A 12,730-nucleotide genomic window follows, 5' to 3' on the forward strand; every position below is an offset into this window, starting at 1 on the left:
AGTTACTGCTTGGAACTGCCCTAATCCTGAGTGGGATTTAGGGGCTGAAGAAGCTTTCAGATGTATCCTGTATCAGGCTTGACTATGCAGGCTCTGTTTGGCCTATTAATTACCTCAATCTCAATAATTAGAGCATCTTATGAAATAATAATGATGCTCAAGCAAGCTGATGTGTTTTAACCATGTGTGTGCCAGCCTGCTGATGCATTACCATTTATCAATGGAGACATAACTACTGCCGCATATCCAGAAGTGATTTATCAGCAATCCTTTTCTTTTAAATCCAGTTTGGAGTCATCCTTTATGTGACAGGAAAATATGAGAGGCATCTAAAACCAAAAGGCCCATGCTCTGCTTTATTCATAACCAGAGCAAAGAAAAAGGCCAATTCCTCAAACCCAATTTCAGTTGAATTTGATTTATAAATAAAGAGTGGCCAAAAAGAGAATTGAGTGGGGGAAAAGGTTTCAAGGGAAGTGAGGGAGCAACATCTCCCCTGAGGGCTGAGATTTCATCTGCTCCTTTTGGCACATATCTGACAACTGACAAACCCCGGGAAAATAGAGCTGACAGTAAGAAACGGTGAACACAGCTTGTTAAGCAGAAGACCAAATGACACTGCTGTAATTTGCCAGCATCTATTTAAAGAAGGAGCTACAAGGACTTTACACAGACCTTGACAGGGGACTCTGGGAGACTGTCGTCCCCCAGTTTCCCGTCTGTTCTTTCTAAGAATGCAGTTTCCAGAGGTTGAGATTGCATTGTTAAGGGTGTTGGAGGCAGGCAGGGATTAGCACCGTGAGATGGAGATAGGAGAAGAGCGTCTTGCAGTGTGCTGTTGGGGAAAGAGCAAAGGAGAAAGGCAAGGGAGTGTGATAGGAATTTAAGACCTGGTGTTCCACAGATAACCTTCTCTTTCCACTAATATCCAAACCCAGAAACTCTTCCTGACAGTTAATGGAGGTAGTTTCCAACCAACTACAATGTAACCTCCTGTAGCTAAATGAGTTTCTTACTCTTTCTACCTCAAATTAAACTTTTATCATTTGTGTCCTTTTTTAATCACTTTTGTCTTTTTCTCCCCATGAAAAGTGAAAGCATTGTACCCATAACAGTGTCTTGCAATCATTTGATTCCCAGAAAAAGTGGACAATCTGTCCCCATGGAAGGGCAGGATTTAGTGCCCCCCAGCCTAGAAAATTTCCCTTTTTTCAGTTAAGCAAGCTGCTGTCAGCATCCAGGATCCCAGGTGCCAGGCATTAACACTCAGCAGCGGTGGAGGCAGCCCACAGCATCAATGGGTCCAAGGGTGCAGAGCCGGTGGTTCCTCTGTGTTATACTTCAGTGTGATTGAATTCAATATCAAAAAGAGAAAACAGCTTTAGACCCAAAGAGAATACTGAGGGGAAAGGCAGAGATCAGAAGCTGAATCACACAGGTCTGAGTACCCCTGAGGATACAGTTATAAATTACTTGATTGTCCTGCCTTGGTCACATCACAATTTATGCTAATCCTGAGGCTCTAGTGGAAAGTGCTATGCTATATGCATGTGATTTGAAAGAAATCGGGGGTTTTTTCTGTATTAACAAGTAATGTGGGTTTTTTTCCTTATTCAGGCTCTGCAAGTGTTTGTTTTACAGCCAAAGAGCTTTAAAAAGATATGAACCAATTTTTCCCTTTCTTTTCCTTCATTCCTTGCCACCTACCACTGAACTACTCAAAGCACTAAATTCACTTGAAGCAAATTCAGCTCTCGGTTTGGGAAATTCTCCTCCTCCTGTTGTTCCCCTTCACACCAAAGACAGCAGTTTTTTGTGACTTTTAAGTTGTCTCTGTAATGAAGCAAGAGGTGAAGCATCCTGAAACAGATTGAGGGATTTACTACATGCAAACTGGCCCCAAGGTCATGCAAGTAGGGACTTGACCATCCAAGTACAGAAGTCAAAAGGTTACCACTCATCAGCTCCATCAGCACAGGTCACCTGGAAGTTTGCTTTTCACTCCAAATTTCACATTATGGGCAGGGTTTTGAAGTCTTTGTACCCCCATCCCCTGAAGGAGACTCTGAAACTGTTTTTTGTAATAGCAAAAATTAGCCTGTGATTATATAACTACTGGGAAGCTAAATCCATGGTTGTTTCCCTGAATGTGATGGCATTGAAAGTATTTAAACTAATGCTTATCTCTGCACTCCAAAAATTGCTGGGATCAAAGTTCAAAATTGTAAACTCCAGCAAAAAGAGGTTGTCACATGCTTGTATAACACCTAGCAAAAGGGAAGCCTAATCCTGCTTAATCCCCTAAGATTTGCTGTTTTTTAAAAAACTTCATTTTTTTAAGCAAATATAAATCATACATGTAGAAAGTGAAGTGTCCAGTTCTACTGGTGTGGAATGCTACAATTCCATATGAAATTGCTTAAAATGGAAGGCTATTGCAGACTAAGCCCTAATGCATTTTGTATTATTCTTTATTGAAAATAAATCATACGTAGACCCTCCATGGGGCTTTTAAGGTGCTAATTATAAATTTTAGCTGCAACAAGATAAGCATTGCCTCCCAATTTACAGATTGAAAAGCTGAGAAATGGATGTGAAATGAGTTTTCCTGAGATACAGAAGGGGACATTGCTGAAAAGCAACGTGAATGCAAGAATTAGGGGGCTGCTGTGAATGACAGACCAGGGACAAATTTTTAAACTCACTGTAGTAAGTGTAATGACTAACTTAATTCTTTTGCATATGAATTTATTCTCTCTGGCTCATTAGTCCTACAGCTAACGAGCTCAGATACCTCACAGTGCCCATGGTGGGTTGCTTTCAGGCCCTAATCACATCCAGGTTTCTTCAGTCCTGATTGGCAAAACATGACACTTGTCACCAAATCCCAACCTTAGGGTAAAGCACTTTGCATATATTATCTGCAGGAAGCAAATGACACACTGAAGCTACAAAATATGTTGGGAAAAGGGAAGGACAGATTTGATTTTTCTACCCAACTCCACATGACATCTCCCCTCATGCCTTACTCTATTCCCAGTAATTTCACCACATGTCCCTTGCCAAGCTGTTTGCAGGGCTCATAGGTAAGTCAGTGTGGTTTCCCACAGCATGTGGTTTGTCCACATCATCTATTTTCTCCTACTCCTCACCTTTTAACTTGTTGTTTTACTTTGTAGATAGTTGCTCATTCATTGATTCAAGGCATTAATAGAACAGTGATCAAATAAAACGCCTCCAGGCATAAACATGACAAGAGAAAAAAGAGAAGAAAAAGAAAATGAAAAACAAAAAGGTCACACATAAATTTTCTAAAATTATATTATTCCAGTGGTATTGTACAATTTTTGACCTTAAGCAAAGGAAAGTTGATGACTTTAATAGAGTTTCCCCAAAAAGCTCTGTCTTTCTCCTTCCTCGGGGAAAAAAAATAAACCAGTCCTGCTAACATATTTTTTTCATTCCTATCTCTTAAGTAAGACACTTTCCTGCCCTCTCAGAGTAATCAAACCTGTGATTCACAGGGCTGGCTTCAAGTTACTACCCTGGGCATGAAACAGCACTTAAAGGAAATTAATCTGAATTTTGCTTTGTAGAAGGGGCATATTTTCACTTCATTTTTAAATTAAATAAAGGAAAGCAGAAAGAAGGGGGAGCAGAGGTGGATGAAGGGTGGAGCTCATTATGAAACCGCAGGGCAAAATTGGTTCACATTAGAAACGCTTCAGAGCTCAGCATTAACTTTGTTCCTCTGCAGTAAATAAGCTAGTGAGCAATAAGAAATATGTAAGTACTGCCAGGGGGGTTGTAGATTGGTAGACACAGGGGTTTGTTTAATGTCTCCCTCTACATGCATATTGCAGTTGATATTAGAAATTGGATATTAGAGTTTGTCTTGGACTATTCTATTTATTATTTGTGCTGTGATGGAGAATGAAATTCTGCATCTTGTGTTTTATGGGTGGTTAAACCAGATAATCTAATCATCTCTTCTGGACCTATGCTCTACACAGCTGGAGGTTGCAATAAGGATTGGAAGACACCATCTTATGAAATATCAGAACAAAGCCACCATTGTTGTTTCTTGCTTTGAAAGAACGCATCAAGAGGAGGGGCCCGCTGAGTCAGACAATTTACAAACACACAGTCCAGCCATGGTCTCTGCTGAGAAGTGTTTGCAGCTTGAGGTGAGAGAAGCAGGCCAGAGGAAAGAGGCAGGTCCAGTGGATTTTCTCTCTGGTGCCAGTCAGAGTGATATGCTTGAATACTGGCTTTATAAAAGTCCTTTCCTGGAAGATGTAGCTATTCACCAGACACTTCACTTTCCAACAGACACGGGATGCCTGTCCAGGGCCCCAAGGGGCTACATGTGGGCTTTGGGAGCAAGGGACCCAAAACAATAACTAAGTTGGATGGACAGAAGCTGGTCTCTGCAGAGCCAGGAGTCTCTGCTGCTCAGGGACCTACTGGCCAAAGTTCATCCCTCCTTTTCTTTATATTTCCAGGGGTCAGGATGCAGCCATCCTGATGTCTTGTCCTGCCTCTGTAGAGCTGGGTAGAGAGTAAGGACCACAGCACAGAGGGGATGATCCCTGCTCAGGAACAGAGACACAAGTCAAATAATCTCAAAGCAAGTGAATGCTGCTCAGACAGCAGAGTAGCCTTTACTGGGGCTTTAATGTGTGCTGTCTAGCTCTTCCTGATGAATTTGGGATGCTGCCAAGTGGGTTGAGTCGTTTTTTCTACGTCTGTGTGTAAGTCTGTTTAGGAGTGTGAAGGATGCAAAAATGAGATTCAAACACTGCCAGGGTCCTAATTTGGGGATTTCAGATGCTCATTTAAGGTGTATGTCCCTAATCCCATATGGGGATTGAGAACTGAGAGCCATTATACCTGTCTTCCGTCTTGCAGCCCTGCCTGCAGCCCTTTTCCTTCTTTGTTTCAGTCTTACCACCTAGGAAAAGCACATTATCTATTGTGTGCTGTGCTAGTCACATTTAAGCGGTGACCTTTCAGAGGAGCTGACAATTTTACCAAAAGACAGGGGGAAAAAAAGGGGGAAGGAAAAAATGGTTTTTTATCTGATTCTATCAATTTTAAAAGTTTCACAAATGGAGATAATATGTGCCATGTTATTAACACTGGGAACATTGGGAAGATGGGAAGGGCTGATAATAGAACAGGTGTTTGCTCTTTTCTCTACAATGGCAATGAACACAAATTCCAGATCTTATCCTGCTAAAGGTTAATCAACTTTAGCAAAAAAACACAGGAATGGCCACACTATCTGACACTACTGAACACACAAGTCCTTAGGGAAAAGTAAAACTGCACAATTATATACGATGCTTTCACTAAGCCCCCTGTGGCCTGTCTGTTTAACAAGTCCAAAGATTTCCCTTTTCCCAGTATTTCTCTAGTCCTCCTTTGAACCTGTGTTTTTCTGCATCTAGACTATTCCCAGATATGAATTATACAGGTCTACCACAAATTCTGTGAAGAGCCATCTCCTCCTGCTCATTTTAAATCTGGCTGCACCTGCTACAGGGAGCTTGGGCTTCCAGTCTTTGGCCCCTTTCAAAGTAGAGGGTGAACACTAGATCTGCCCTTTCTGGATATTTATACCCACTTCTGCTACTACTTTTTCTTCCTAGCATTTTAGTTTTGGAAACTTCTGCTCTGGCCTTTCCTCCCTAACTGCTTGCTGAGCTGTACCTTAAAAGATTCCAGGCAGCTTTGATTCTGTAATTTGCCTGAGATATTTTCTCCTTCCCTCAAGAGTTGATTGTATGCTCACAGCTTATTTTCTTTCCTTTTTTTTAATTGTAATTATACCTCCCATAGGACAGCTGTTGTGTTTTATGTACGCAAAAACATCCTGAAAATTTAATGTCAGCATAGCAATGGGGAATTCAGAATCTAAATGCAACCATGCATTCATTTCCCTTCCACTGTTCATAAATTCTTACAATACAGAACCTTCCAAGTTAGTTGACTATCTTTAAGTCACTTCCTATCAAGTCTTCCTTTATTTAGTCATCAGTCAAGAATTGTGTCCTGGTTTTTGGGGAAGGGAAAAGTCTTTTGTAGTGGAGGAAGGTAGGAGACTTCTGGCTAGATTTCCCCTTCTATTTTGTTTTAAACATCATTTATGTTTGTGTGGCAGAGAGCAGGCCTGCTTTATACAACAGGCCAGGACAAAATATGCAGTGCTGTTCCTTTCCTTTTTCTCATTTGTGAAAAAACCAAGGGGGTGTTACATTATCTGAAAGCAGAACAGATTCATCTGTCACTCACTTTGGCTAATGTGTGTAGCCCTTGGCCCACAAATGGTGCCTCAGTGGTATAAATGTAACAGAGACAGTACAAAGGCATAGCATTAAATCAAATGTCAGCTCTGACCATTGGAGGTCAAAGAATCAAGAGCAGGGAGTCACAGATGTTCTTTTTTCCTTAGAGATTCCCTACAAGACATCCAAGAAAAGCTCATGACACTTCCAGTATGTTTGCACTCTGTGGGGTTAGAAGAGCTTTACCTTGCTGGATCTCAAGGAAGCTTCAGGATCTCCCTCAGCCTGGGGCAACAGCACCCCTCTACCAGTGTCCATTTCTTGACATTGTTTTTGTCAGTCTTGTGACATTTTACAAAAGAAACAGGAGTGCCTCGAAGGAACCCTGAGAAGCAAGATGAGGTTTTTAGAGCACGTGCTGGAAAAGAGACTAACTTAGAAATGGGATAGGGGGTCTTCAGTTCAAGCACATCCCTGGCAGACAGAAGGGTTGAAAGCCCCGAGCTTGCTTTAACCAGTCTCAATATGTCTTCTGAAATAACATGTGTTCCATGGACAACAGCAAATCTTGAGGTACAGGAATATTGACTCAGCAGATCTGTAAAAACAGAGAGAAATGGAACGTCATCCAGGAAAGACTCCAAAAAAGGAGAGAGCTTGGAACTGAGTTGAAACTTGACCAAGAAAAGATCAGTCACTGTTCTGTCCCAGAGTGCTACAGGGCATCAATTAGTCTCAGGGATGCCAACAGTGGATGCAATCTCCCACCTGGAGGGTGGCCCAGGATCAGCAGAGGTGGTCCCATGGGTGATATGACAAGAGATCAACCCCATCATTGCAAAGTTGCCCCCATGAGGGCACAGACACCCAGGTGATGTATTTATTTCTTAGTTTCTTCAGTTTCCTGCCAGATTACTGAGCTGGTGGCACCCAGGGCAGCTGCAAAGGAAGAGTGGAGAGGTGTCACTGGAGCCTGTGGATCACTGCTGGCACAGGCCCATGTCATCACAGCCAGTCATGAAACAGGCATCACAGAGGTATCAGAACAAATAGAAATGTGGTATTTCCCATGAACACTTCCCATCCAAGTACAGTGTTAATTAAGCCTGACCCTGCTTAGCTTCATGAAATAAGAGGAAAGTCTCAGGTCTTTAGGCTAAACAGATTAACAGCCAGGTAAGATATAAAATATCACACAGCCCAAAAGGGCTAACACTCAGCTTGATATTGACAGTGCTTTTCAAAGCAGGTTAATTAAAGTAATAGTTTAGTTTCCTCCTTTTTATATACATTTGTTCAAAGAGAATGATTACTTTGAATATTTCCCTGTGTTTTCATTAATTATGCAACCTATTGCAACAAGAAACTAATTAGGAAATATATCTGGGTTTGGAAACAAACTGCATCAGTGCATTTGCACAAAGGGTTTTCATCTTCTTGAGACAAAGATCGCTTTCAGCTATAATTAAGGCTGATAAACCTGGTAAAAAGGAAATTAACAAAAATCACAGCATGCTGAGCAGCTCAAAGGGCTTATGAAAATATACTTCTGAAAATTAAAAAAATAAAATCAATACACAAGTGAATACTCCTCATGACATTCTTAATTATACCAAGAAGTCATGGGGTTTTTATCAAATCAAGCATTCTCTCTGACTTTTTACACTTTGATGTTTCATGCCATTTAATTGCTACTAAGAGTGGAACTCACTTTTCCATACACATTAGGGGAAGCAGGAATCAGCCATAAATTCCTAGAAGATGGCTTGTACAAATCGTTTCCTTAATCAAGAGAACTAGGAAGCACTGCCTGATTTACTGCTCCGTATTTTTAATGCATGTTTGTCTTCAGAGAATAGGTGTCAGCACCCCAGGGCCTCCTCTCAGGTTCTGCCCTTGATTTATTCTCAAGCTCTGGACAGATTATTTAACCTCTTTCAAACTCACTTTATCTTCCTATAAAATGGACATAGGAATTTTTTCATCTAAGTCCTGAATTGGCTCTGGCTATAGCAAGTGTTTATAAAGTTCTTTGCGAACTTAGTACCAGAAAAATGGCAAATATTGAAATATGAGGCTGTTTCAGATGCCACCCAGGTTCCCATGGGAACCTCCCTGGTCTGTGCTCTTAAATAGTGAAAGATCTTGTGCCATATTCAACACCACCTGTGAACTGTCCATAAAGAGTAATAATCTAAATTTTGCCTGTAATCCCACAAAGTATGTTCAGATTGAAAAGGCTCTTGAAACATTAAAGAAAAAAAAAAAAAAAAAAAAAAAAAAAGGGCTGAAAATACAATCAGACCACACATTGTAAGTCTTAGACATGACATCTAGCATAACAGCAGAGGCATTCTGTTCTAACTGATGACAAGGTGAGATACAACCATTTTCCTTCCTCAGGTGAGCACTTTCTAGAAAACCATGAATCTTACCTGTAACATTGTCAGCCTCCAGTCTCCAAATACTTATGGACTGAATTTAAAGTGTTGCAATCTTCTCGCTGTCAATTCTGTCAGAGTACTGAATGTGACACGCAGGGTAAGCGCAGAGATCCAAGAAGCAAGACTAATGGGATGCAGAATTACTGGGACACTGACAAGGCACATATGTTAACAAATGGCACTCTACAGGGACTCATCCCTTAGCTCCACAAGCCTGGGAGAATGTACAGATCTACTTCAAATCTGACAAAAAGGATAAATACAAGTATCACCCTGTGTTGCAAATTGGTATTAGCCTGCACCAGGAGATGTTGCTCTTTACCCAGAAAGATAGGGGCAGATGGGTTCTCCATGGGTGCTGTAAAGTTGAATTCCCTGCTATTTCTTAAAGAAAAACTGTTGCTTTGAGAGGAGGCCCTGTCTTGGGAGCAGTACCTTGAAACTGGAAATAACATTTAGCTTCCCAGTGATTCAGTTTGCTCTGTGGAAACTGTACCTTTAGACAAATTAAATAACCCAGGGGGGCATGAAACACCCTAAGCTTCCCAGAAGGAAGATGTGGTTATGCCAAATGCTCTCTGCCAGGTCTCCCAGAGGTTGTTTCTGCCATTCAACAGGATGGTAGGTGTTAGTGGATCTGTCAGAGACCAAAACTGCACTCACTTTTGGTTTTCCCACAGCTTTCCAAGCCCACAAGAATTACCTGGAACCATCAAGGGATTTAAGAGACAAAGAAATGACAGTGCTTTCCATTCTGAGGAGAATAAGCCAGAAAATGTTGTGTTTTTTTCTCTTTTAATAATGTGTATCAGTAGATGAGGAGGTTATTAAAGACCCCACAGAAACTATTTTTCTCTGTCTATATTTAAAGGCTGCATGTGTTGATCAAAGGATGACATAATTAAATGTTCTTCAAATGCTCAGTCCACATTAGTAGAAAGCCTCATTTTGTGCTAGTTGTTTTTGCATTGTATTTTTAAAAATCCTGGGCTGATTAATCATTTAGCAAGTACTAAACTCCCAACCATCCCCTGCACACAAAATGAATTTGATTCAAGCAAATATCTTTTTGACAAATGGCTTCAGCCTGCCTGATTTATTGGCATAATGCAAATGGGTGGCACTGGTTTCAGACTTTTTTTTGTGTGTGTGTTGGGTTTTGTATTGCTGGCTGCTTGCAAGGACGTGGGGAGAAAGTGTTTGGTCTGAAAAGAAAAAATGTGATCTAGATCAGTTTGGAAATATGTATCTCACCAGCATCCAACCCCAAAAAAGGTTAGGACACAATTTTGGCTCTGCTTTAGGCAGTGAAAGTCATAAGCTGACTCTAAGGCAGAAAAATCAAGAATATGCTTGCAGTTATGTAAGACTATTAAGTTGTGAACCACAAATTAACTTTGCAAATCATAAAACTCCTCCAGAAAGACTCATGTGAAACAAGATTTTATACAGGCTGTGGTAATATGAGATTAGGGTAAATTTGACAAGTAAAGCCTTTCTTTGTCTAGGTCAAATGGCAGTCTTGCTGTAGAAATCACTTCCCACTGTGAGAATCAGTCCTTCCACTCTGGTCCCTGGGTTTTGCAATGCTGTTACCCCAGTGCCCATGGGACACAGCTTTCAGTGCTGCAGGAGGGCTGTGGGACATCAGCCAGACAGCTACAGAGCTGCCCTGATCCAAGCCGTGGGTAGAAAACAGTCTCTGTGCCCTCCTCACAAGGCTGGAACCACTGTCAGAGCACCTGGTGCTCCATGTGTGACAAGTGCCAGAGCTTCTCTCTTGCCCTTCACAACCCCCCCTCAACACCACCAGCCCAGATAAAACCATCATACTCGGACGCTCTTCCCAGCAAGGAGACACTGGTCTTGCGGAAAGCCAGCTCCCTGGCTATGGGGAGCCAACTCCCTGCCCTGCAATCCAGAGGACTGGAAACACTGCCTCAGATGTCTCACTCCAGGTGGTCTGGGAATGGGAGTGGCAACAGTTGGGTGTTTTCCTCTATGAGTTCACATCCATGCTAAATGAGGCAGAAAAGGTGCACAGCAGAGCTGTGGCTGTTGTATGAAATTTGTACCAGTAACAGTTTTCTTGTTAAGTGGGACACAAACCACCAGGAGCAGCCTACAGACTACACTGCTCCTTTCTTGGTATGTCCTGTCTTGCACCTACCTCAGCAACTGAGGGGTGAATTTAGGATAATGTTTCTTGAACAAAAAACAACAGTGCAAAATTTTGCAAATGAGGCAAAAAAAGAGCCTTTCCTTTCTGAAGTGGAGACAGGTGAGCAAGCTGGGGCCATCAATCACTTAAGATGAAAAGCTGAACCATAGCATGTGCATGCTTTCTTCCTTCCCAATACCCCCTGTGTGGACTGGGGTCAGTTTTGCATCCATAACAGAGAAAAAAGCCAAGCCCCTGGAAATCAAATTACCTCATTCCAGTGGCACTCCAGCATGTGGCAGTGGGAACTTTTTAACTCTTCACAAAATTAATCTGGTTTTAATTGGGTCCCAGATTCAAATCAAGACAAGGAAAATTCTGTTTCTTCTTAATCAGGTCTAATTGTTCATATTTCCTCCCTTGGTTTAGAGTCCATTCCCTTTTTGGGGCAGGAGTATTGTATTTGGATACACACTGTAGGAAAGCTGTTTATTTTGCCTGCATTGCAACCCAGTGCAGACCTCTTTCTGCAGCTGAACTAGCAGACATAATTAGAAGAAAAAAAAAAAAAAAAAAAAATTAATGTATTTGATTTACCAGAAAGAAAACATTTTAAAATTCTATTACTTTGTCTTAAATATACAAGCATGATTGTCTGACCTTCTATTCTCCCTGTTCCCATCTGGAGTGTCGGATCATAGAATGAATGCATAAGAAATTCTGTGAAGGAAAATAAAAGTCTCTCTTAACCTTAGAAAAAATTAGAACTCTATTTTTTTTTTAAATATAGAAGGCAGGAAAGGGAGTGACATTACTCTGTTGTTGAAGTACCAGTATTTTGCAATAGCTATTGTCCATATTCCTCCCAAGAGAACTGTGACTAGAAATACCAAAACTCCTTCATAGCCATAGGTAAAAAGATTTCAGGGTTTAACAAGAAGCATCTTGGTAGCATGGAAACAAATTTGCTATCCTTTCTCAAAGGCTTTTATTATTTTTATCAGCTGCAGTTGCCTCAGGATCTCACCATGTGAGGTACAGTGTAAAAAACATGGAACAGGTTTCTGCTAGAAGAAATTATGTTAAATCAGACTCCAAAAGGCGAAGTGTTGAAGGAGGAAAATAAGAAGGAAAGTGAGGCATGGGGAAGAGCGGTTAGATGTCAAAACAGGAATCCTCATTGACAGGAATCTTCAGCCCTGACTCCAAGACCCCTGAGGACCAAAACATGAGAGCATTCTTCCTCTGTCAGTCAGACAAGGCAAGGGTGAGAAGCCCTGTGACAGATTTCCCTTGTCCACAAGGTCTGTTTGTCCATTGTTTGTCTGTCAATTCAGGAATACCAGACCATTGGTAATAACAGTCCTGCTCCTTGTGGGGAGGCTGAAGGGGCCTGCATGGGGCAACCTTTTCTTTGGTCAGACAGACATCCAGCTATACCTCAACAGGGCAGTTTAATGGACCAAGGCTGTCTCCCTGTGGACAGTAGACATCTTATTTTCTGTCTCTGGCCTTGGCATCACCTGGGGATGCCTTCTCCACATTAGTTTTCCAACATAATTTTCCTACTGTTATTTAAGTACTTTCATTACTACTGATGAAAATTGTTCTGTAAGAAATACAGGTAACACTGATATTGAAAACATGTTTTTTAAGTACTGAAAAGGGTTCAAAAATGGAGGATGATCTTGTGCAGGTGGAGAAATTAGGGATGAGGATTTCCTCAAGTTCATCCAATGATACCCATGTAAAACCTGGATAAAACACCATTTTCACTTCAACACAAGTTCAGCTGGCAGAAAAAAAAAAATATAGAGTTGACAGTGCATTTGAAT

The sequence above is a fragment of the Zosterops lateralis genome (genome assembly GCF_965231275.1).
Source record: "Zosterops lateralis genome assembly, chromosome: 8".
In the NCBI taxonomy this organism is placed as follows: Eukaryota; Metazoa; Chordata; class Aves; order Passeriformes; family Zosteropidae; genus Zosterops; species Zosterops lateralis.